At 35.9% G+C, this 26,643-nt stretch overlaps 1 protein-coding gene and 1 long non-coding RNA gene across 10 annotated transcripts in view; one reads left to right on the plus strand and one right to left on the minus strand.

Moving 5' to 3' along the window:
• Window positions 1-26,643, minus strand: part of LOC108507326 (protein piccolo) — a 181,850-nt gene that overhangs the window by 19,823 nt on the left and 135,384 nt on the right. The gene's annotated exons all lie outside the window — the stretch shown is intronic.
• On the plus strand, window positions 1,937-25,593 carry LOC108507328. 4 transcript variants are annotated; one of them, XR_001878087.1, is made up of 7 exons: window positions 1,937-2,220; window positions 12,831-12,932; window positions 15,966-16,063; window positions 19,568-19,729; window positions 20,267-20,342; window positions 21,963-22,038; window positions 25,486-25,593. It is a non-coding gene; the product is annotated as an uncharacterized LOC108507328 (long non-coding RNA). The 4 variants fall into 4 exon arrangements; XR_001878084.1 differs by having other exon boundaries at window positions 21,960-22,038; window positions 25,486-25,591; XR_001878086.1 differs by having other exon boundaries at window positions 16,027-16,063; window positions 21,960-22,038; window positions 25,486-25,591.

Consider the following 26,643-nt stretch of genomic DNA (forward strand, 5'->3'; position numbering starts at 1 on the left):
TTTGAAGTTTTGATGATGAAAGGCACGCTTTGCCCTGGCTTTCTGTATGAACAGAAGTTCATACAGGGAAAACAATAAAACTATTTAATGTCATACATGCAGAGCAACCTGAACCTTGATTATTTTAAGCTTATTCTACTGTGGCTTTACCAAGAAGGGAATCTGTTGTTAAAAGAAGAAAAAATTTGCTAACTGCCTGTAAAAGTCTGGATCTGACATAACCACAGTTCAGTAAAGGATTTGCACAATACTACAATAATCTTTGTGTAATACAGCATAAATATCTTGTTAAAGTAGGACAACTGAGTCTGCAAATTCTTTTTCCATGTCACTATGAGAACACAAAATGTGTCTCACCTATACAAAACAAGAGAGGATTTTGCTAGGTTTGCTAAGGTGATCATTTAAATGATGACAGATTTTAAGCTACTTTCCCTCTCCCACGTTAAAAACATTTTTTAACTGTTTTTAGTCTTGATATACAAGTTTTTGAGAGTTTGGCAATATAGTCTGAAATGACGAAATCACATCTGAAACAACCATCACTTTCTGTGCCAAAATAATGAAAAATTTTGCACCTTCTTCCTCTTAATGTATATGTGAAGATGTGACTATCACAATAGATTTATTTATTCTTTTTGTCCATTTGATTTTTGAGAAATTAGACATTCAGGCTTGAATCTAGAAGTACTAGGAACTGAATTTAAGTCCGTTTGACTTACAATATGATGAAAGTACAAAGAAAATAGTATGAACACTTTAAGGGGAATGAAATGACTCCCACAGAGGGCAGCAAGAGATAATAGAAAATGCCATTCAAGATCTAATAAAGAGGATCAAATAATTATAAACATAATTCAAAAATCTTATGTAGCACAGTATCAGAAGGGGAAAAACTAGACTGCTAAGTAGGTTTTGAGTATTATTTACTTTTGGGAATCCAAAGAGAAACAAATAATTTGAATGGAATATTTTTTACTTGGGATTAAAACTGATATCCACCAACCTAAATTAAAATACATGGAGTGCTTAGAAAATGTTGTAAGAACAATGCATTTCCTAAGATCAACAGCTAAAAATGAAAGTAACAAAACCAAAGTAGTTGCAGATTGCATTTCTGAAAAGTTGTTTTCTGTTAGGAAACCTGCTGACTACTCCAGGAGCAGAGTGACATGAAAAACAAAGTTTATTTATATAATGTCTGCCAAACTTGTGGGCCAGGCAGAAGCAAAGTCAGTCATATTGCATTTAAATGTAAACCCAAGAACATGTTGCATAACAGGAACACCTATTTGCTCTGGCAGAGGGCTGTGTAGGTAGTGATTTTTCATTCCTTGTAGTGCTTTGGACATATGGTCATTAGAATGCAAAAAAATTAAGCCTTAGAGGTAAATGGATAAAAGTAGATGCAGGTCTTTAAGAATTTATATCATTAGAAACATAAATAGAAAAACAGTTCAAGGATAAAGTGCTAACTTCAGGAGTAGATGTTACCTACACAACTAATACAGGCCTATTTTTACTAAATATGCAAAAGTTTTAAAAAGAGGTAATCAGACTGAAAAAATACTGATCTTTTCTGATTTATGACTGCAAATAATACTATATTTTGATAATTTCTCTTTGTCCTAAAGCTGTCCTATCACAAGGATGTATACACAGTGAACAGGACTTGGTGCAAGAACACTTATGATGTGTTTTCGTTTAGAAAGTGACTCATCACACATTTACTTCACAGACAATAAGATCTGAGCCTGCAGTGTTAGTGCAGTGGAACAAGCTGTTTCATTTCACAGCTTGGCCAAGTCATTTATAGCCCATAAAAAAAATTACTTAACACATGGTGGCATATGTAACTCTATAAGGCTTTCTTTGAGAAGGAGGTGGAAGATGGCATTTGTATACACAAATACATCCATACACTTACTCAAGCTAACACAATATGTTAGCACTCTTTTGTGCTGTAAACCTAGTAGGCACACTATCATGATAGCTGGAGATGACATTTTTTGGTAAGAACGTGCCTATTCACTCCTCACATCATGATTTCCAGATTCTCCCTCAGATTTATACTGCAGCTCTGAAGCTCTTCAGTGAAATATGCTTAAAGTCTTGCTCATACCTCCCTGGAGCTACACACTGGAGAGCACAGCCGTGTGTGCTGCACAGCTTGGGTACCAGAGCAGATGCTTCTGCACTGACTGTTCATGTGGAAGACAGGTATGCTATTATATTAATAGATTTTCTTTTACATGGTTGTGTTACAGTGGTAGCAGACCACTGCTGGGACGCTATTTCTCTCTCATTAAATAAGAATGATTAGTGAAATAATTGTTGCTAATAAGACTACTAAGTATAAGAGTATGAGACATTGCCTATTCAGTGTGACAGTAAAAGCTGTGATATTTCTAAGAAAGCTCATTGTGACTAATATATGAAAGAAAATCTAATCTGTCTTCCAGGACCACCAGAGTATTTTGTGTCTGGCTGTAGAGAACCTAGGAAATTTTAGCATAAAAATGAATACTTGTAATCACTACTGGTATTCAACTACCTATGTAATCTGTCCAACAGAGCAATAAGGGATGATCGTTTCCATTAATCAGGATAAACATAGAATCAGCTCAGTCAAAACTAGAAAAATGGGTTGATCCAAATTTTGCTCAGGACAGATGAACAGAAAGAAATGTTCTGCAGAGTATTCCACAGTATTATGCAGAAGTAAAAGTTCTACTGTCCCTGGAGGACTGATTCCTGGAAGCAGGCATCCTCACAGTAATGTGGACATGGTTCCTAAAGTTACCAGTCTGGAGAAATATCAATTTACCTTTCAGCTCCTGCCCAGAGTCTTCTGTTAAGTGGTTGTGTGGGGGGTTTTTGTTTGATTTCTTTTCTTTTCTTTGTTTAATTTTTTTTAAAAAGTTTGTAGCCTTCCACCAGGAATCCACCTGCTTCTCAGTGAAATGCATATTTTACATTTTCCACCTCATTCAGCACTCAGTAGTGCCATTATTTTTCATTTCATGCAATGATGATTTCCTCAGACTGCTATAACAGACATATCCTAAAGTTGGTATTTCATTGCACTATTGAACTGAGGTGTATGATTAAAGTCCATGGAGATATGTTTGAATAAAAAAATATCACATAAAAACCTAGAACAGATGAAAAAGTACAGGGACAACAGCACTTATGTAAATGCATTCATAGAGCCTTGTGATGAAGACTGAAATGATAGAAAGAAAAAGAGAAAGGGAAAATGTGCTCCTATTTACAGTGTTCATGAACTGGTTAAGAAATCAGTTAAGTAAATGGAATCATATATTACATAAAAAAACAATGGCAAAGCTCAAAATTATAAATCCATGTTCCAAGTGGATGAAATGACACTACAGAAGAGGTCTCAATCTTCTATTGGGGTTAAAATGCCAAAAATGTTTCTGAGCTTTTGAACTTTCATGGGGAATGGGAGAGATGGTGGAAGTCCTCTCATAGAGAAAGGAGAGCTGGGAATTATGGATTTTAGAACAACAGAAGGACCTAATGTTCAGTAATGGGAGAATGTGATATGTTGGTAGCAGAGATTCGAGGGAAAAAGTTTCATAGTGCAAGACTGAAAAATTTCAGTATGATCTAAAACATTTATTTAGAACCTTTAAGACAAAAAAAGTCGGAGGTTGATTCCTGGAAATCTCACATCTCAGATGTTGAGATCTGTTCCTGGTACTTCTCAATCCCCTGCTTTAGGGCCTGAGAGTCTTTCCCAAGTAAGGGGTTCTGAGGCTATGATCCCTTGGCCTTCACCTAGATTTGACATCAGTTCTACCCACAACTGGGAAACTTTCCTCATGACAGTTTTCTCAAAATTATGTGCACCAGAAAAGGTGAATAAAAAAATACCCATATGTTGGTGTTTAAATCTATCAGGCTTAGAAACTTCCCCTATATTTTCTAAAGTCACTGAAGCATATACCATCTATCTGTAGATATAAAAAAAAAACCAACTATTTTGCAACTCCCTGGAAATCTTTTTCTGCTCCTGGGCAGTATGCATGCAGTAGAACTTGTATAATTAACTGAACCTTTTCAATAATGAATACAAAGGAGTATTAGCTCACAGTGAGCTAATGCTCTGACAGCTCCTGTAGATTTACTTTCTGGCAACTAGAAAAGTTTACTCTCTTGCTTTGAGAGTTAATGCCTCATAGACTTTATGCACTGAGGCCAACACTCATGATTTTTTCAAGAATCTTGAAGATGACTGTTGAAGTCTTGCTCATAATTTACATTTAAAAATCAAGTCTGTGCATATGGGAATTGAAAGTAGGGTTTTGCAAGACCTCACAAACTGAAAGTACAACACGGATTCTTTGCATAATGTGATTTAAAATTTGTCTGGTGGATTTTGAAATGTAAAGTACCTGGGACATTTTTAAAAAGCTATTACTGTTGTATACTTATAAATTTGTAATAAAGTATAGCAAACGTATTTGAGATCATTGTTCATGAATATTATTCCACTATCTGCAGGAATTACACAGGCTCTCTTTAAAGTTTTAATTGATTTAGAACAGAAAGTAAGAGGTGGTTTTTTTAAACTAAAAATGGAGACAGATTTTAGGAAGACAGATCATATGTTCTTCTGAATTTGGAACTTACTCAGAAAGCTTTTCCTGAGTTAGAGAGGATTGAATAAAAATCTGATATACAGATTTATTAAACCCTCAGTTCAAGTTTACATGAACTGAAGAAAGATGCTTTCCACCAAACAGTCACCAAAAAATAGTCTAGAATGATGTAAGGAATACTTAAAAACTCTACAGCATTGCCTTTTCAGAAACCCTAAAGAGAGACTATATACCTACTGAATATCTGACTGGAATTGGCTCAAAAATAAAAACATACACTGTCCCTTAAGGTAATGTTCATGAAGAATGATTTGCTGAGCTGGTGCCAGGCCATGGTTAGTTGCCACACCAGCTGGGACACTCAGCATCACTAGAGATAACTATGTGAAGAACAATAAAGCATCATCTCAAACTCCTGTTTCTTTATCACACAGAAGAACCAGCATCAGGTTGCAACTTAAATGCTGTGAGTAACCTTATGTACAACAAAGTGTTTCTGCATCCATTAGGAAAAACAATCTGATGTATATTTTCTTACAGAATTCAAGTCTCTTAATTCTAGTTAAGAAAAAATATTAACAACTGTAGAAAATCTTAGAGATAAGTTCAACTGCTTAATGTGATTGCCAAGTATTAAATGACTGAAGACTGAGAAAAAAAATCAGGATTTCAAGACTAGTCAGTAGTTCTCATTAGCATTTGACATTATTTAATGACTTGAACAGCTTTTCACTGAGTTCCCAACAAAATTAATTAATCACTGAGTACATAAGCAAAAAAATAAAGGTAGAAATGGTATTTAAAGCCTCAAGATCTCTCTATTGGTAGCTCTTCCAAAGGCAGAGAAGCTTTATTCACCAATGAAATCTACATATTTTAACTTTCCTGCACATTTTCTTTCCTCCTTCCCAACATGGTTTGGCTACAGGAAAGAATACAGACAGTCAAGTCCATGACTCTGACCAAGGACATTGTACCGATGTGGGAGACTGCAAACCTGACTCTGAAATGGCTCACAAGACACTCAATTATCCTGTGCAAGGCACTCAACTTCCAATTTTGCAATAAAATTCATACAATACAGTTCAGTAGAGCAACATATACAGCCCTCTACATTGGAAAGAATTTAGCCTGAGGAGTCCATCATGATGTCAGTTAATAGTCACAGTTTCCATCAAAATAATCAAAATTTCAGTCTCAGACCTTTTGTGATAAATACTTTCAACGGCTTGCACTTATTGTCCTTTGTAAAATTTTGGGTTTTTTTCCCCTTAATAATAGTAGTGGTAGCTAGCAAAAACCTAAAATTTACCATTATTTTCAGTTTAGAAGGAACTGAGGTTTAAGGAGCATAAAAAGCTAATATTACCCAAGACAACAACAAAACTTATCATGTATCCTATTTTCTTTTTAAATTCTGAGCAGTCTGGGATAGGATATGTACTTTTTTGTGCATCTGGTGGTTTTTTTTTTAGTGGTCTGTGTTATATGTTTACAATCATTATTTGCACAAAAATATAAGTAATTAAAAGCAGATTTTCTAATCAGAAGGATCAGACAACTACAGTTAAAGACAGTGGTTGAAAATGAAAGTAATCTTCTTTACTTTTCTAAACTATCTCAGAGAAGCACAAAAGGATAACAAAATAAAGAGTTTTCAAGCTTCATGCTGAATTTACTTCCTTTCTCCATGTGACATATAAGCTGCAACAAAGGAGTATTTTTTTTTTCAGGAATGCTTTAAGAAACATACGGCAAGTCTGCTACCCCACTGAGCAGCGTACTTTCTGATTTTGAAAGCTGTTTGTTATGCTTTGAAAACAGACACTGGTAAATGCAGAATTAACTCCTCTGCTGTCAAAGACAAAAACCGGTGCCATTGGCAATGACAAAAAAAAGGTTGCTGAGTTTTCCTCAGTGATTTACCATAAAACCATCATCCTACTGCTCAGACAAAGAATGTGCTACAGGAAAGAATACAGCTTTTTTTCCCGTTATGTAACAAAGATATTTTTTTTTTAAACAACCCCTATTTACTAAGCCTGTGATGAGAGGTCTTGCTATCATATGTAAGGTAGGGAATACATTAACTGTAGGCAGTTGCAAGGAACTTCAAGCAATATAACCTAGTTACCTGGGAGGAATTTGGCCAACTCAGTGGTTATTAAAAATACTATGGAGTGTTTAACGAACAGTTGCAGCAGATTGTTGCTTTAAACTCTTACTGATGAGATGTTCCCTTAAAGAAAATTATACCAACCCTGGCACTAGTCTAGCTGAAAAGATTGTTACCTCTAACTAATCACTGATTCTTACTCATCTTTAAAAGGCATAAACAGGCACTGATGCTGAAAGATCTTCATGCTCCCACTTATTTCTTCCCACACAGTGTCCCTGAATCTACCTGTTGTAGCCATAGATGTTTGTACAGCTGCCTCGTGAACTCATTGGCTGAAATGATCCTACTGCCACCTCACCCCCTTTCCCACCCCAGTGTATTCATTTTGGGTTAGTCACCCAACTTGAATAAGCACACGCTTTATGTCAACACGAAGGGTGAAATGAGGTTGAGGGAAAGGAAAAAATTACATTTTTCAGCAATAATGCTAGTTTATGATGAATTTTGATTTATGAAGCAATTGATAGGATAATTCAGAGAGGAAAAGACTGCTGGAGGTCTTCGGTTCAACCCCATGCATCACAGGATTAACTTCCAAATTAGATCAGGCTCTACAGAGCTTGTTTGTTGAGTTTTGAAAACCAAAATTTTTTTTTGTGTGTTTTTGTCTGATTGGTTGGTTTGGTTTGCTTTGCTTTTTGGTTTTCCTTATATTCAGTTGGAATTTCCTTTACTTCAGCTTGTGAATGTTATCTATTTCCTGTACTTGGCTGCTGAGCTCTAAGAAGAGTCTGGTTTCATCTTGTCCATACTATCCTATAAGATAGTTAGCTATCCACAAAGTAGTTCATTCCTAGGATTTAAAGAAACCCCCAATCCCTCAATGACACTTGCACTGCTCATTACCCATCTTACTATGGCACTATGTTGATGTCTCCTCAATATCTTCAGATATCCCAAACCAGACACATTGCTCCAGATGGGGCCTCACAAGCACCCCGTGGAAGGGAATAAATCCTTCTTATGACCTGCTCCCTGTACAGTTAATTTTACAGCTCAGTATGCAGCAATGATGCTCACAAAGACATTTTCCAAATTAATATTTTTTAAAGAAAAATTGTTGGTTTCATTGTACAAGTGACTTTCTCAGAAAAAAATTCTGATTTGATGAGTGCTTTAACCAAGTTCTGTTGAGCACAACTGAGTGGACACCATATATTTTGAGATAAGGGCATGAAAAAGTCTATTGCTTTGTGGGAAAAAAGACATTGTTTCCAATGCCAGGACTTTCAGTATTTTTAAAATTGCTTTGGGCATGAATTACATATTTTTAGTTTTGCTCATTTTAAAGAAGTCTAAAGAATATTGAATCTGCTTTGTGGTCCTTGCATTATTCTCCAACTGTTCGAAAAAAATAGTGGCACAAAAATCTCTTTTCATAGACTGTCTATTTTACTGTCAACAATAGAGAAAAGCTGCCTTAGGAAAAGAGCTTTAAATATATCTGTGGTGCTATCAACAAGTTAGCACTTCTACGTGAAAGCAAGTCCAGTTTATTCCAGAGTTTTGCTGGAGGAGATAGAAATCAGTAGTGCCATAGCATGAATGCAAACTCAGTTCTCCATTGCTTAGTTTTGCTGCAGGGAGCTGGAGAGCTCAGATGCATCAGATACATCTTTCTGACTGGCCAAGTATGACCATTATATAAATGGAAGGTTGGTTGTGATTCCTAAAGGCTTCTAATACTGGGAATGGGTGTTCATGAAGTTAGCTGGACTCAGCTGAATGTTAAATTTATCTAAAGACAGCATGACAGTTCTAAGAAGTTAGCAGGTTTGCTTCTGTTTCTTTGTCCAAACCTTCAGGTTGAAATCAAAGAGAAAATTTAACAGCCTTGATCATTTCTGCCAGCTACGTTCCACTGGGAGCTCCTCAAAGTTCAAGGATACTTCAATTCCTTGTTACTTTTTGCTAGGAAAATCTAAACAATCAAATTTATACTTCTCCTCACTCTTGTTTTGACAGACATATGCCCGATTTCCTTGTGGATTTCCTTGGGCCCACTCCCCACGCTTTCAAGGTCTTTGCTTCCAAACAGCCCATGGTGTGGATTATGAGAATTATTTTATACTCTCTGACCAGTTCTCATATCAGCTTTGTCCCTTTTTCTCCACAGTTTCGTCTTTTTTCCTCTAACAGCTCCCAAAGTTCTTTATCTTCCACCTTACCAGCTGATGAAGGATTCTTGTTTTCCTTCCATTAACCAACAGCAAACAAAAGGTCTAAATACTGATGAGTTTTGAGCCCAGAACAAATCACTGAAGTATGAGACAGTGAATTTTCCTGAACTGTTCAGGTTATTTCCACACCTATCCTAAGGGCTAATTCTAATATTATATAAGACCTCAGTTTAAATTTGAGATAGACAGAACTATCTTGTTGTATATCCTGCTACCCAGTTATGAGAAATACTAGAGACAATGTCTAAAAAAAAGGAGGAAGGTACCAATTGTACGTGTTATGTTTTAATTTAATCTACATGTGTTTCCTGTTGTATTTTTGCCCTGAAGATTACAACTGAGATTATGACTCTGTGTGTTATGATGACTTTCTGTGAACTACAGTGAAGTAAACAGGGATGTTTTCACTATCTCCATAGAGGTATAGGATTTAGAGAAAAGAATATATGTTCTCTTTGGGCAATCCAGAGCTTCTTGCCAGGCTTGCTACAGGTCAACAAGGGAAACTGCAATCTGCTAGCAACTTTTGAGGGTGAAATTCTTTCAGCAAATTCAAGGCATCAGCTCTTCTGAGAGACAAAACCAATTAAGAAGCAATCAGTAACTCCAGATAGAGTGAATCAGGAGTGTTCCAATTTCTCTTCTTTCTAATGAGTTTTATGTCAATCACTGAATCTATGGAAGAATTCTACAGGTTGTCTTTCATCTCTACTGTGTTGGTTTTTTTTTTTCCTCTTTCCAGTGAGATTTGAAACGTAAAGAAAAGAGAGGATAGTGTGGGGCTTTCCTCAAGAAGAACCAAAAGAGAAATCCATTTTATTGCTAAATTAATCACTAATCCAGGAAAAAATCCTTTTTTCCTTAATAAAAAAAACAAACGAACAAACAACCAAAAATCCTCAAAGCAAACCAAACCAACCAGCCAACTGAAAAAAAAAAACAACCCTGGTTAGCAACATTGAATTTGGAGAACTGAAAATAATAAATTATGTAAATGCAATTAGAATTAGTATTTGCAAACTAAAGATGCACAAATTTGTCCTTAATGTAGATTTTTGACTCGCTTCAGTGTCCATCTTTCATGAAATAAACCTGGTTCTTTGCAACTGTTATATGTCTGTGACTTCAAGATGGTTATGTTGTATCTGAGTAAACTGTTAACCCAAAATTTCTCCCCTATTCTATTTTTCATGTCCTAATTAGAGCCTTTTCTAACAAATAAAACTGAAAAAACAAATTGACACCATCTTGTGCTTAGTTAGTTCAAGATAATTATGGAACTTAACACTCCAAATGGTAATTACACTTACTGTTGAGCACAGCAGCCCCGTTTTAGAACTGCAGACCAAATCAAATTAGCATTTTTGTCAAATAAAGTTAAATGTGCTTAAAAGTTACTTCTTGATGCATATGGAATAACATTTACAGTGGCTGTCACCTAACGCCTGTTGGAAATAGACCCTGCTGCTAGAATACATCTGCCCGAACATCAGTGCCTTTATCTGAGGAATTACTCTTCTAGAGTGTGGTTTGTCTTATTTGCAAATAAATCTCTAAAATAGGTCAGATTAACTGTATGTTCACAATGGTTATTTCTTTCCACTCATTTCAAAATTTTTACTTAAGTGGCTGATCCTCCCGTAACTCCCATGATAAAATTTCTGATTGCATTACCTATTTCAGAGGTCCCTGCTGTAGAAGGATATTGAATTAGATTTTATTATATAGTAGACAAAACTCTAAGTTTTTAATTAGATAATTAACATAGAAGCAGAATGAATATGAGAGTGAAATAAAACCTTTACTATTCAGAGAATGCCAAGACTATTTAAGCAGGTCCTGTTTGCAAAAGCTAAAAGAACAGACCATAATTCTCCTTATCCTCTATTTAAGATTCAAAAGAAATTTCCAGTGAAATCACTAATCATTAAATTATTGTAAATTTATTTAATAAAGAAGACCATTAAACTAGAAGAACATGGGAAAATCAACTGTAAAACTGAATATTAATAGGATTCATTGCCTTTCTATATCAGAGCCACTATGAAACATAGGTCTTATCTTTTTTTGCTATCCATTGCAGTCACAAACAGTGATGTTTATTGTCCAGACTATAAAAGCTCGCAAAACTAAAGGGGTATTTTGAGTAATGGAGAATCCCATAGAAACGGATGAATCATTTCGTTCAGCACCCAGGTTAGGATTTTATTTCCAAACATGTATGTCAAAATATTATTAGGTCTTAATATATATAAGTGTATATGTGTATGTGTATATTTATGTGTGAGATTCAATAATTTACATATGTGCATAAGTATGTATATATTCACACATCTGTATGCATACATGTGCATTTATCCAAATGTAAGCATATACATCATTGAAGCAGACCTAATCCTAGGAATCTACATCTATTAAACCTACCTCATCTCAGCACAGAGTATTTGCTTGTTGAACTAATCAGCACTAAAGTCTTGGGCTCAGTTTTAAGTTTATGAAGTTATAGCGATCTAAATTAATTTCAAATTGCTGACTCCACTTTTTCTCCTAACATGCAGTATTACACAAATTTTCCACTTTAAATGATTTATAGATCCTACCTTCCATTTTACAATCTAACTGCAATTTAAAAAAACCAGCCAAACAACGAAAAAACCCTTAACATCAACATCAGTACAGAAACCAACTAGGGGAGAAAAAAAATAGATGATTTGGATATTTCTCTGAAGACAAGACAAGAGATCTGAATTCCAACAAGTTTGCATTGCAAAAGATTCCTTACATTTGTAAAAGCAACTTTCTGAAATACAGTTCTGCTTATTTAAAATAAATACAATACAATGAATCAGTCCAGTGAATACCTGGGGAGTCAAAGATCATAGGTAAAGTAGGACAAAAATGTTGCTATTCTAAATAATAGAGTAAAAGCTTCTGAGTCTGAGCTCAGGGTTGCTCAGAGGACAGACTTCCCACCTTCAGGGATCATTAGCAGAACTTTAGTTGCTCAGTCAGCTGAATGCTTCAAAAGTAATTTTTCTGCATTCTCCAGTACTGCTCCTGTATTTTTCACAGTACTTGAAGTTTTCAAATTGTGTGATCCCTCTTCTCTCACATCAATCTTAGGCTGCTGAAATTTCAGTGACTTTCATGGAGCACATCCTGATCTAAACTGTTACACAACATTAATCTGGCCCACTACATCTATTCGGTTGTGCGTCATCTATGTGTGTCATGGCCTTGTATAAATCTTCTATAATTCATATAGTAGTGAAGTGATTTTTCCTGTACAATACAATGAAATATATTAATTTATTTCAAAATTTATTGCAGAACTCAATGGACACTATGGGGGAATTCTAAATTCCAATGGCAAAACTCCCTTTAACTCACTGGGGGCAGTCTCTCCTGTTACAAGCATCACTGGAATTCCAAAAGCTTTATGAAATAATAATTCAATTAATTCAATTCATGCAGTGAGTAAAAAATATATATGTCTATATAAATATATAAATTCAATAATCCTGATAGCCTGCAACATAACTCAGAAATATTGCTTACATTAAGAGCTTTAAATATATGTTTTGACATGAATAAAAAAAGCCCCACTAGACAGCACCTCCCTATAGATAGACTCAGCTAATATGAAAAAAGCAATCTAGTATGAGAAAAAAATATGGGGAAAAGATTAAATGGGAATATTGTGGGACCTTTTTGTGTGTCTTTATTTCCTCCTTGAAAGAACGTGATAGTCTTTTTATCAGAGACTTTCCCTCAGTGCAGTGTGGTAGAAAGAGATGAAATGTTCATCAGTGTTCATCTTTTTTTCTTATTTGATTCTTGTAGAATACGGCAGCTGATGCATTTATCTCCTTTATTTTGTGCGACTCAGGCACAAAGGGGTTTTCTCACCAAACTGATCACAGGATGACAGTATGAATAACAAAGGTATGTATATTTTAAGTTTAAGTTTTAAATTTTGTATATATAGCAATTATAAATGTCAGTAGAAAACTGAATTTTCAAGATATTTAAGCTTCTACTTAGGTAATTGCTTTATTATATATTACTGTGTCTACACAGCACTAATCTGGTACAACAGGAACAAATCAGTATATCAAAGCAATTGGCTCTGAGGCACCCATATCTATATCGCATAAACTTAAGAGCATGTGCTTGAAATTGAAATTATTATGGTCTGTGATACAAATGTTCCTTTTCTGCATGTGGTCCAGTTGTCTCCAGAGGACCCATCATTGGCTACAACATATTAAAAACAGGAGCCTTCTTTCTGCTCGACTTGAACAGTTTCCCACTTAATTTCCCTCAAAGGTGGATACACCAGCTTGAGGAGGATTGGGTAGTGACATTTTAGTCAAACTTGACATTCATAAGTCCATGGGTCCTGATGGAATGCACCCATGAGTGCCAAGGGAATCGGTAGACTTCATTGTTAGACCACTCTCCATCATCTTTGAAAGGTCATGGCAGTCAAGAGAGATGCCTGAGAACTGGAAGAAAGGAAATGTCATCTTAGTCTTCAAAAAGGGCAAGAAGAAGGACCCAGGAAACTACAGGCCAGTCAGACTCAACGCCATTCCTGGAAAGGTGATGGAATGGTTTATCATGGAGGCCATCACTAGCCATGTGGAAAACAAAAAGGTCATCAGGAGTAGATAGCATGGATTCACCAAAGGGAAATCATGCTTAACCTGATTGCCTTTTATGATGAGATAACTGTCTGGATAGGTGAGGGAGAGCACTGGGTGTTGTTTACTTGGACTTCAGCAAGGCTTTTGATGCTGTGCCCATGATAACCTCACCAGCAAGTGTGAGCTGGACAAGTGGACAATGAGGTGGATGAAGAACTAGCTGAACAGAAGAGCTCGAGGGGTTTTGATCAGGGGTACAGAGTCTAGTTGGAGACCTGTAACTAGTGATGTCCCACAAAGGTTGATGATGGGTCCAATCTTGTTCAATTTATTCATCCATGACCTGGATGATGGGGTGGATACTTCCTCAGCAAGTTTGACAACAACACAAAGCTGAGAGGAGCAGCTGATGAAGTAGAGTTCTGTGCAGCCCTTCAGAAGGACCTGGAGAGGTTGGAGAGGTGGGCAGAGAACTGTCTAAAATTCAACACAGGCATATGCAGGCTCTTGATCCTGGAAGAGAATAATCCCATGCAGGTTGGGGGTTGACCTGCTGGAAAGCAGCTCTGCAGAAAAGTGCCTGAGGGTCCTGGGGGACAACAAGCTCTCCATGAACTGTCCATGTGTTGTTGTGCCAAGAAGGCCAATGCTATCCCTGCGGTGCATTGGGAAGAGCATTGCCAGTAGGTTAAGGGAGGTGATCTGGCCCCTCTACTCAGCCCTAGTGAGGCTGCTGTGGAGTGCTGTGTCCAGTCCTGGTCTCCTCAGTACAAGAGAGACATGGACTTCCTGGACCAGGACCAGCAGAGGCTACAGAGGTGATGAAGGGCCTGGAGCATCTCTCAGTAGGAAAGGCTGAGAGAATTGAGCCTATTCAGCCTTGAGAAGAGACGACTGAGAGGGGACTTAGTCAATGTCTGTAAGTATCTGAATAGAGAATGTCAATAGGATGGATCCAGGCTCTTCTCAGTGGTGTTGAGCAGTAGGACAAGAGGCAACAGGCAGAAACTGATGCTCAGGAAGTTTCATCTGAACATGAGGAAGAACTTCTTTACTGTGCAGGTGAGCAAGCACTGGAACAGATCACCCAGAGAGGTTGTGGAGTCTCCCTCACTGGAGATATTTAAAAGTCATCTGGATATTTAGAAGGACCGAATGCACAGTTTGCGTTAACTGTATTTTCCAGATAGAATCTCTGTCTTTTGTACTTACTCTAATGTCAAAATGCAGGAACCTTGAAGTTCTTCTGCTATCCATTAAAGCTAACTTTGTACCATCAAAAAGGTACACAAGCCTCAAAGCATTTCAGTCAGTTGAGAATATATCGGAAATCTCAATTTCTTATGGGAAACTGTAGTATAAAGATCAGGCTATTCATTCAAATGATTCATTAAGAAACTAAGGAAGATGTCAATTTTACACATTCCATCCTAAGTTTTGTTGGGATTGTTTTTATTAAATATTTAAAGGTTCATCAAAATTTGTAATTTTTGAAGAAATATGTTCTGATTTTTATTTTTTTTTTTTACATTGACCCTTATGATTACAATCTGCTATTGTGTAATCGGGATTATTAACAAAAAAAATAATCATGTAGATATATTCACAAAATGCATCCCAAAAGATCTGATCTCTCTTTTTGGTTTACTCTATGATCATAATAGAAATAATATTCCTAAGAAAGAACTTTCTGCTCAAAATTATAGCAGAAATCAGAATAATTATTACTTTTGGTAAATGTTTTAAATATACACCCACATATTCAGTTGATCCTGGAGAGCGGCAGGGAAGAAAGGATGTGTTTGTGGTTTGTGTATGTGTGTGTATGTGTGTGTCCTTTCTCCCAGGATTTGCATCACTTCCTATTATATCCATTTTTCAAGCTGTCTTCAATGTAGGATCTTTAGCCAGTGGCAGAAAATTGTACTTGAAAAAAATTACTCAGCTTTGTTCAACAAGAAACCTGCAGTATTTAATTTTGGAATTTGACTCAGAACAAGTAATGTGAGGGCAGTAGATGCTGCCAATAAAGAGGGAATTGATTTGTCATATTATATTTGATGCAGCTTTGATTTCAGAGTGGTCTTTCCCTTATAATGTGAGAAGTCACACCCCTAAAATGATGCAGAAGTTATGGCCTCTATATCTTTCCTCCTTCTTTATAATCTGTACTTGCATACAACAAGGTAGATTCAACAAGACAATTCCAAGAGACTGGGAAAAAAACCAGTGTACAATGACACATTAGTTACTGGATTTTGTCCAGAGAATGAGAAATGTTAGGAAGACTGGCTTAGTCTCACTCATGTTGGTGCTTTTCTGGTTTCAGTATGCTTTTGCACTGTCTCCACTGCTGAAGATAAATTGTAAAAATCATTCTCATGTTGCAGGATTTTCACAAGTACCCCCAAATGTTATTTTCTGAAGGTAAGCTGAGACTCTTTCATGTGTCATTTTCTTTGTATAATTTTGTAAATCTGCAGTAGCTCCTTTAGTCAATGGAACAACACCTGGGTAAGGTGTGTTTGATAGGAGAGGGAAAGAGCAGCTCCTAGGCTTTGCTTCTCAGATTCTGTTTCTCTTTCACTGTGAAAGCTCTTTTTGAGCCTAAAATGTTCACCACCAAGAAAAAAAATTCTCATGTAATTTTTCTTTCCTTCTCCTTCTAACACCGCTCAGTTTCCTTTTTTTGGAAGGGGAAGATTTCATGTACAAATTTATCACGGGCTTAAAAAACCTATTGTTATACTGTGTAGTTTCTGAATTGTAACAAGCTGTATTACAATTTTACAGGAATTTAGATAACCTTGCTTTATGGACCTGTTTGAAATTTAGATAACCTTGCTTTATGGATCTGTTTGAAAAGAATACACTGAGTAGGAAGGAAAATACTCAGATACAGAGTAGGCTTCACTTCTTCATGCATAAAAATAGCACAGAAAATATATATCTATAAAGTCAGAGACTTTGCATACTGCTTCAAAATATAAACAAAACACCAAACAGACTAAAAAACAATNCTGTCTTTGCTTGTTACTCTCTCAAATGTCCAGAGACAAGATGGAAAGACTCCTTTTTCTCTCATTTGCTTGCCAAGAAATAAAGAACTCAGATAGTCAGACCAGTCGGAACTGCATAGTTTATACAAAAGGCAAATAATTGCATTCAGATCAATGAGAATCCAATTTCTTCAAGAAAGTAACAGAATGTTCCATGAATATGAATATGTTTCTAAGCTGAGCACTCAGCCAGACACAGGCAACCAGGATGCTGGTGAATAAATGTTGTAGATGTTAGATGAGCAGCAGAAAGAAACAGTAAGAATCCATATCATATTCAGCAGACATTGATGCAAGCTACTTATGGGACTTTTTCTAGTAAATCACACAAACTAACTAATCCTCTTAGGCAATATGTTATCAGGTTTCTGAAAAATACGTGGACTTCTAGGTACAGAAGGCAGATGTATATATCAGATGTTTGACCCAGCTGGTCTCCAAAAGCTTTGTGCATTTTCCAAGGGATGTAAATCCAGTCACATTAAGTTATTATCACATCACAAGTCAGAACACAAAGTACATGTGGCAGACAAAAAAATCTAAAGAAATATTAAAAAAATAAAATATGACAGAAAGAAAGCATACCAAAGGATGTTTCAGAAAATTAAGACCTCCGCAATGGATGGCAATAACACACAAGCAAACCTGGGGCCATTTGGTAGGACTAATCCTATCTGAGATCATCCACCTAAATTTTAGATAAGGAATAAATGCTGTAAATTTTCATTATAATCTTTAGGTTCTTAACAGATAGTGGAAAAGGACTGGCACTCCAGGTAGCTGACAGTGAAGGAAAACCTGAGTACTGTCTTGGTGTAGGAGGAATTGGTTTTATGCCTATTTACATGTGGGTCTGGGGTCATTTAAGATGTGTTAGTGAAACTGAAGTATCTGATCTGGAATGGCAGATGGGATTAAGAATCTGTGGGATACCCATGAGTTTCTGGAACAGCAAGTGGATTGAGGCAGAAAAATAGAGTACTTAAAACAACAGGATACACCTATGTTTAAAGACCCCAAATCCTTTTGCAGATAAGGATAAATTAACTGCATCATCTTCTTCTCACACAGCACATCACTTTCTGCCACTAGATTTGTTTAATCTTCTGTCCATTTTATTCCCTCCCAGTTATAGCCTGGTAATATCAGAATAAATAATACACAGAAGGGAAGAGAACATATAATAGCCTTAAGTAATTACAAATGTCTACACTGGGCAAACTGCTAGGAATTCTTTATGAGAAAAACACAGACTGAATTTTTCCCTTAACAGACAAAATATTACTCACATACTGCTGCAGTGAATAACATATTTTGTTACAGCTGCAAGCCTGTAAAACTACTCTCATAGGATGAAATAATGAACATGGAGCATTATGGAAAACTTATTAATCTGAACATAAAGTAGGTACAAAACACAAGGTTCTAAGTATAGATATGAAAGTAGACTCTCTACTACGAGACTTCGATGTATCTAGGCATTTTCATCATAGGAAAGACTTATATTCATTCTTATGCACTGATTTCCAAAAGCTTCTGTTTGGAAATGCAATTTACAGTCCAATAAATTTGAGCAGTTTTACGTGCTAAATTAAAGATCAGCTGAAGTTTAATTTTAGCTTGCCATGTGATCCCACCTGGAAATGCTCTAGATTCATCTGCATGTAAACAGCATTCCAAGATAACTGTTTGAATATGAGTTTAAAGAAAAGAGATTATATGGGAACATATAAGAGCAAACAAAAACTGCCCATCAATATAGTTTAAGTTCTAATTAAGTTAGTTATAAATTATCATTAAAAAAAAAAGAAAATTAAGAAACAAGACATTGAGGAGCTACAAAGGACTGTTAAGTATAGAAAAAGGTTATGACATTCTTGAGGGTTTTTTTGACATTTCAAATATATACATCAAAAGTGGAGCTCTATTACAGAACTGTTTATAGGAATGGCTGTGTTATCATTTGTAGGCAAGCTTAGAATAATCTATTTATAAGAAGTGCTTGATAAAATAATGCTATGTTTGTAAAGGGAAGATCTTGGCTTTTGTATTCTTATTTCTGTCCTTGAGTACTAATTTCAGTAAGAAACTAGGCTAGAACTTAGGAAAACATATTCCTGTTAAGGATAATCAAGCACTAGAACAGACTAATGAAGCTTTAAAGTCTATATCACCACTTGGAATTTTTTGGTGCAAGTTAACAAAAGCCTTTTAGGATCAATATTGTCCTGTGAATCATTAGCATGACCCCTTGAAGGCCCCTTAACGCCATTCCTACTACAGAATAGCTTATATATATTTGAGTACTGAACATTATTGACTTGAAAACAGATCTATTTTACTTACTTTATTTTTTCCTTGGAGTATGCCCACAATTCCAGGTCCTAATCCCACTGCTAAATGGAGGAGATCACTTGAAGTATCCAGGAAGCTGACATTTAAAAACCCTACTCGGTACCTCCTAGTTTCATTTTCATCACAGGGAGGAAATCATTTAGGATTTAGCAATTCACCTTCTATCATATTAATGCGTCAACCTGACTTTTACCGATCCTAAATGAACATTGGTCATGAAAAGTCACTCTATTTCAAGGTGATTATAAATTACTCACTAGGTGAAGCAGCCTTTCTTCAGACTTACACCAGACATGGCTCAGGTTCAGTTAATCACACATTCCAGCATCTTCACCTTCACTCCAGTTTTGGTGGGGGGATCCCTCTGTTTGTTTTCCAGTGTTGATGATCTTCATTATTAACTGGTATTTATACTAAATGTGCCAGTTAGTATCAAATCAGACTTCCCTCATAACCACATCTTTTTAAAAGACACAGATTACATAATTCTACCAAAACTCTTTCTTTTCTTCCCTAGAAATGAAACCATGTGGCTTTGCCAGATTTTTGATGGAATTACCAGCATGCCAATTCCCAGTCCAAACACACTGAGCCAATTATATCTCCAAGAAGTCACCAGAAGAAACCTCCTGAAAGTCCCAAGCAGCTTTATGTTAGTGGAAATGCATTCAAGAGTAAGGTCAATAAAGATTAACAAGAATATTAGGCAAACAAATTATCTTTCCAAGTTGTTATTGAAGTATCATTTCAATATTTTGATTTCAAGATGAAATACGTGTGCTTTTCAGCTTTTTCCTTGTTTTGTTCATCTTAATATTTTTTGATTTTCAAGAAATCCCATGGGAAAAGTGAAATTTTTTAAATGGAAGCTTAAAAAAATAATTTTTTTTTTAGAATTTTCTTGACAGATAATTTAAGGGCTAATAGCCTTTTAGTCACACTTCATACAACAGTGGCAGAAGCTCTTGGCTAGCCACTAGTTAATCATAGTCAGTCTCTCTGGATTATTTACTTTGCTTTTGATGACACTTTATAGTGACAATTCAGGAACAGGCTGATTTGTAACAATGTAAATCAATGTTGTTTGTGATACAAGTTTGGGATAAAAGTTTGTGATACAAGAACACAGAATATTAGCTTGTCCTTTTTTCCTTTTGTGTTTCTATCTCTGGATGCAGTCTTTATTCTTATTTAAATTCCTTCTGCTTCTTTTTAGGAAAAGCAGTTGGATTATACCAGCAAATACCTCAGGAAGGCAGAACTAATTGCTTCAATTATTACTGGAGAGCCAGGTGGGAAATGAGAGTGTGAGGCCAATCAGGGATAGATAAAAAATACTTCTCAAAGTTTAGAGAGTAAGCTGATAATACTTAGGTTTATAATGCTGCTGTTTATCTTGACTCATTTCTTTAAGGAGTGATATTTAGGCATTAGTAGTAAGGCTGTTTCTAGCTTAAGGGAGCACGTATAAAATATAGACAGCTTTCTGAAAAACAACAGAGAGGATAAGGACTACTGACAGTGCACAGGCCTGATTCATTGCTTAAGGATCCCTTGTGACAGGAAGTATATCTGTTCAATTCTTAAAACTGAAATTCCCACTCCTAAAAATAACGGAGGTACAGTATGAGGGGATCAACAGCCTAGCTACAAGTGCTTTCAGTACTTATTTTCTACTCCCTTATGTCCTTTTTTTACCTTTGGTATTGTGGAAGTTGCTCATGTGAGAAATTACCTTTGCTGGTATTTTCTGCTTTAAATTTTGATGGCATTGATTAAACTTGTGCTGCCAAGGGTAGTAGATGGCAGACCCTTAGTAGAAGGTAATAGCAGAAAACAAGGTTGTGATTTCATATTAAAGACAGTTTAAACAATGTCAGGTTGAATTTTAGCCTCTTTATTTGTAGGGATAGTAGAGAGGTTTGGCAAATATTCTGATTCTTTCAATTGGACTTCTTCCTGGGAAAGGATAACATTTTATTGAGTAATATTCTATTTCACAAACTGTCCTCTTCTACATGTAAATCAGAATCTCAATAAGACTATAAAAGTTAATATTGCAGCCACTAAAAATGGTTTTTAAAAAAGGCATCACCAGGTTAATATTGCTCTTTGGGAAAGACATTGAGAGTGTGCAGCAATTTCTTTTGCTATGTACTATGAGACATGAACTCAAAACCAAAAAATGCAATTCAACCACTGTTCAAGTCAGTGTTGGTAACATTTCAGATTGGCTGGATTACTCTTTAAATCCATGGATCAATATCCATTACAGTCAACTCAACAGTCTCATACTTGGTCAGTTCAAGACTCAATTAATTCAAGAAAAATACTTGAAAGTCCAGACTTTTTCCAGGTTCTCTTACATTTTAATATATGTTAGGATTAAATGTGCAAGACTCCTGAGTTATTTGAATTATTGCCAAGAGAGCAAACAGTAAAGGTAGTATTTGACCTGTGTGCATGAACTGAATAGATGGTGCTCCTTGTGTTTTTGAGATACCAGTCTGAAAAGGCCTTGGAAGGAACTGGATCAAGCCCTGGTGCAGAGACAAGGAACTATTCCAAAATTCCCCACTAGTGAAAGTGACTGGTTCTGACCTGGTAACTTACTGGTGATCTATATGCTGTTAGTGAGATTGTTATGAGCCAGGAGTTATAGGAGATAGGAATTTTCAGTTCAGTTTAACTAAATTTAAGAAAAATAAATATGTGCTAGTGTAAAACAAATACATGCTAGTTTGTGATTTGTGGGTAAATTGGAGGCTAGTCTTGCTGGTAGACTCAAGCATGTGGATTCACAGTTCTTTTGTCTATTCAGTCAATTCCTGACATAAACATAGAAATGAACAGTTGTATGATATGTAATGATACTTGCAATTTTTTTTTTTTTAAATAGCAGTTCTCAGCAGTTCTCAGACTCTTGCTACACAATACTATACATGTGACATTCTGATGTTGCTTCAGGAACTGAATCTCAATCCCAAGGTAAGAAACGAATAAGAAAGTGGAATTTTCATGGCACAGAGCTACTGACTATCTGTTCAAGACAAAACACTGGGTGAAGTGAGTGAAATGTGGCTGCCTGAATCTCCTAATCCAAGGTACAGAAGAAACAAGCGCTGAAGGAGAAAAACATTTCTACTTCTATAACTGTAAAACACCTTTGCCTGAATAGGCAACTGTTCCCAGAACACTGACACAGCACAGACATATTTGCAGTTTGTGTGTTGAACCCTTAAATAATCACTGTCAGATGATTATTGATCACACCACAGAGTCATAGAATGGTTTTGGTTGGAAGGGCTCTTTAAGAGTCATCTAGTTCCAACCCCACTCTATGGTCAAGGACACCTTCCACTAGACCAGGTTGCTCAAATCCCATCCAACCTGGAGCTGGAACACTTCCAGGTGTAGGGCATCCATAACTTCTCTGGGAAACATGTTCCAGTGCCTCACCATCCTTGTTATAAAACATTTCTTTCTTACAGCCAATCTAAATCTAATATCTTCCAGTTTAAAACCAGTGTCCCTTTTCCTGTGACAAAGGGCCCTGGTAAACAGTTTTTGCCTCTTTTATAAACCCCCTTTATATACTTGAAGGTCACAACAAGGTGTCCCCAGAGTCTTCTCCAAGCTGGACAACCCCACCTCCCTCAGCCTGTCTCCATAGGAGAAGTGTTCCATTCCTCTGATCATTTCTGTGCCCCTCCTCTGGACCCAGTCCAACAGGTGCATGTTTTTCTTGTACTGAGGACCCCCAAGCTGGAAGCAGCACTCCAAGTAGGGTCTCACAAGAACAGAGAAGAGGGGCAGAATGACACACACCCCCCCCCTTGACTTGCTGGCCATGCTTATTGCGATGGAGCCCAGGATATGCTTGGCTTTTGGGCTGCAAACACACATCACTGGCTCATGTCTAATTTCCCATCCACCTAAGTCCTTCTCTGCAAAATGTTCTCAGTTAACTCACCACCCATCTTTCAGTATTGCTAACAAATACAAGCTTTGTCTAAACTCCCTCCCATTTTATTTACTTTGCAGGTTGTGTTTTATTCTACTACTGAGCCTTCTGAAAGAAGTTATATACCATAATTTTTTTGATTACTAACCGAAAAAAACCAACAAAGGCAGTTGGCTTAATCATTAACAGAGATTTTCCTTCATCTCAAAGGAAATTAGGGGTTCATTTACAATACCTATATCATTTAGAATCATCATATAATCCATGAGAAGATTTAGATATCAACAGGGACAAATTGTAGCACATAAAACTAGGTGCTGATACACTTTGTAACACTGACCTAAAGTGGTGGCATGTTACTCCCCACTAAAAGTGAGGATGTAATCCTAAAATGCGATTCTGCCAGACTCCAGAAAACACCGGAAACCTGTAACAGGCTGCTATCAGGATTATAATTTATGTTTGTCTATTTTACAGCAAGGGAGACTTTTGTTCTGTATCCAGGTGGTGAGAACATCTGAGATGGAGATCCTCCAGCATGACCTTCTCGGGACTTCCAGGAATTTCACTAATTTGGGCATCAAACCACCAAAAAAATCTACTTCATTCCATAAATTAATGTAAATCCCTCTTGTCTAAATCCAGAACATCCAACTTAGAGTCTCTTTATCACATTTTTTTTGCATTTTCTTTCATAAATTACACCGCTTCTCCACTGAATATCAAAGAACTCATTCTAAACATCTAAAACAAATGACTGGATGTTTTATAGTATAGTTTCCCTTATGCACCTTTGTGGGAGAAAGTGTCTATAAATGTAATGCTCACTTAATTTCTAATTGTTTTTATGTTTAAAACCAGTTTAAGTGAAAAATGCTTGTGAGGGAAAACCAGCTAAATATGTCTTTCTGATATTCATGTTAGATGGCCTAAAATGAAGTTATGCTTCAAAGAAGTTACCTTCTGACAGATAAAAAGATATAAATTAAATTTGATTATGAAAGAAGGAAAGTCTCAGATAATCCTGAAGTTACATAAATTTAATATATAACCTAATCTATTTCCTACATTTTTCCCAGTCTCAGCATTTTTGCCATTGCTTCTGCAAGGTCAATAAAATTCACCTTAATATTAATATACAAAGTAATTTAATTGTAATGAAAGAAAAGTTTCCCATCTGCAGTAAACCCCCTCTTTTCAGTCTGGACAGCTCAGACATCAAAGTACAGACTTGTACATAGGCAAAAGCATTTGCAAATCTCAGTAGCTCTATCGTGATTAGCCATTAATAATTTCCTTCATCTGTCTTTTTTCTTCTCTTATAATTTTCTTACTGAAGGTCCAAAATTAGGACATTTTTTGCTAAGCATCTTCATAAGGACTAATATTATACTTCTGATACTTCAATCTTTGGAGTTTAAAGAAATCAAAATGCTAATTTTTTAAGAAGCAGAGATAGAGCAAGTTGATTTAGGAACATCTTAGTCTGTTCTCAGTCATACTAATGTAAATCCTGTGGTTTAAACAGTGTTACTGTAGCCTAGCTAAAGAACAAGTAAAAGGAATATTTTTTCTGAGTTTTAATTACTTTGAAGAATGTGGGGATGCTTAATTGTGCCTGTGCTGACAGTTTGTTTCATGCCTTATTTTACTCAAGAGAGGTAATCCACATATTACTCCTGGGTACTCCTCTTCAAGAGAAAGTGTGATACAGCTTGTAAGACAATTTGCTCCAGGACCTATTCTGTACAGACTTGATGGATGAAAATTTCATCAGGACTATTCAGAAAGCTATGAAGGAAAATTTAGAAGTCAAATGATTGTCAGTCACTTACAGGGGTCATGCACCTTTCTTCCAAAACATTATTAGAATGATTCCTAAAATGTTTTAAGGTTTGTGTGGTATTTCAACTATTTTTCTCACAAATAAAGATTAGACAGCCTTAACTCTTAAATACAGAGATAAGTGATAATACTGTTAAAACTGAATTTCTTGGTTTGTAATCCAGGATGATGAACAACTAAGCTCAAAAAATGAAAAAAAAATTGGGTATTTTTTAGCTTAGACTACTGTGAATAGATATAAAAATCACAGTACTGTAAAATTTACCTGTTAAAGCATGAACACAGAGCATGTTTGAAGTTTTATGGTTTTTTGTTATTGTTGTGGTGGATTTTTTGTTTTGTTTTGTTTTTCTTTTAATCTGTAACTTAGACAAATACATAGCATGGAAAAAAAAAAGGAAAAATCCTGAAAGAGTTCATTAAAGATGATAATGGTACCTTCTAGAAGTTCAGCAAGGATGTGTGCATCTTTTTTTAGTATGTAAAAATCTATTCCTTCTGTTTGCCTGTGGAGATACATCTACTGAGGCTTAACTGGAACATTTTGAAATTTTCTGGTCAGGTTCAGTCATTTGTAGAGGGAGAGAGTTTCTTACTTACAGAACTTTGTTTTATCACACTCAAAGGGTGTTGCTCAAAGGACCACTGGAAAGGTCAGAAAGCGAACCTCTGAGACACGACAGAACTCTGTAGAGAAGTTTTTGGTATTCAGTACATGGACTGGATGGCATTTAAAAAAAAAAAAAGGTAAAAACCTCCCACTCTGTTGGAAGATGTGGGTGGGCAACCACTCTGTTCTTATATAAAGATTACAATTTTCTGACTGAAGAAATGAGGCCAAGCACAGAGGATGACAAAAGCACTGTGATTACTCATTCACTCAAAAACCCCCCATGAAATACTCCTAGAGGAGTCTTTTCTTGAGACGAACTTCAGCGCTTACAATTCTAGAGGAACAATATTTTGCATGCGTATAGAATCTTCAAAAGTAGAAGATCTAAAATGTCAATTACAATGCTATTCACATCTATATATGCCTCTTCTACTACAAATAATGGCATCTTGGGATTACCTAGCAAGGTCACACTTTTGAAATATACGAGAATAATTTTCCCCATTTATTTTTTAATTATATAAATAGTTGGTAGGTGGAAAATACCGTCTGGGATCTGTTGGCTGAATAATGTCATAGGGCAGATAGACCAATCATGATCTACAACTGAATCAAGATATTAATCATGTGCTTTTAATTGTTAGTTTCAATCCTTACATGGATGCAATTGGGGTTTTCGTCTGTAACGTCTGCAATACTCCATAGCATGTCATAAGAAATCTTTAAACAAAGTATATTGCACTTTCTGAAACAAATACAGAAATTGGCTTGCATAACTCAATGAAGATCACAATACGTGTAATAAGATTAACTGAAGCTTAAGAAGATCAAGTATTTCATCTGCTCAGAGCATAATGCCCAGAGTAAGATAGCATGCAACAATGCATATCATAAAAATAACTAATACAGTGTCCAAGAACAAAACTCTGAATTATTTTTATATTATTAAGTAGTACAAAAATACAGAATATAACAGGATGATATATTCAGAGAAACAAAGACTATCATATCAATACTCACAGTTTTTTATATTGACCATTTGGTTGTGTAAATAGTGTGTAAATGATACTGTTTTCCAATATTTACTTTTAACTATATTAATACATCTTAATAGCACAAAAACTACTCCAACAAAACATTAACACATTTCTCAAGTAGGCAAACAATTACA

The sequence above is a fragment of the Lepidothrix coronata genome, unplaced genomic scaffold, assembly GCF_001604755.1.
Source record: "Lepidothrix coronata isolate B3197 unplaced genomic scaffold, Lepidothrix_coronata-1.0 Scaffold251, whole genome shotgun sequence".
Classification (NCBI taxonomy): domain Eukaryota; kingdom Metazoa; phylum Chordata; class Aves; order Passeriformes; family Pipridae; genus Lepidothrix; species Lepidothrix coronata.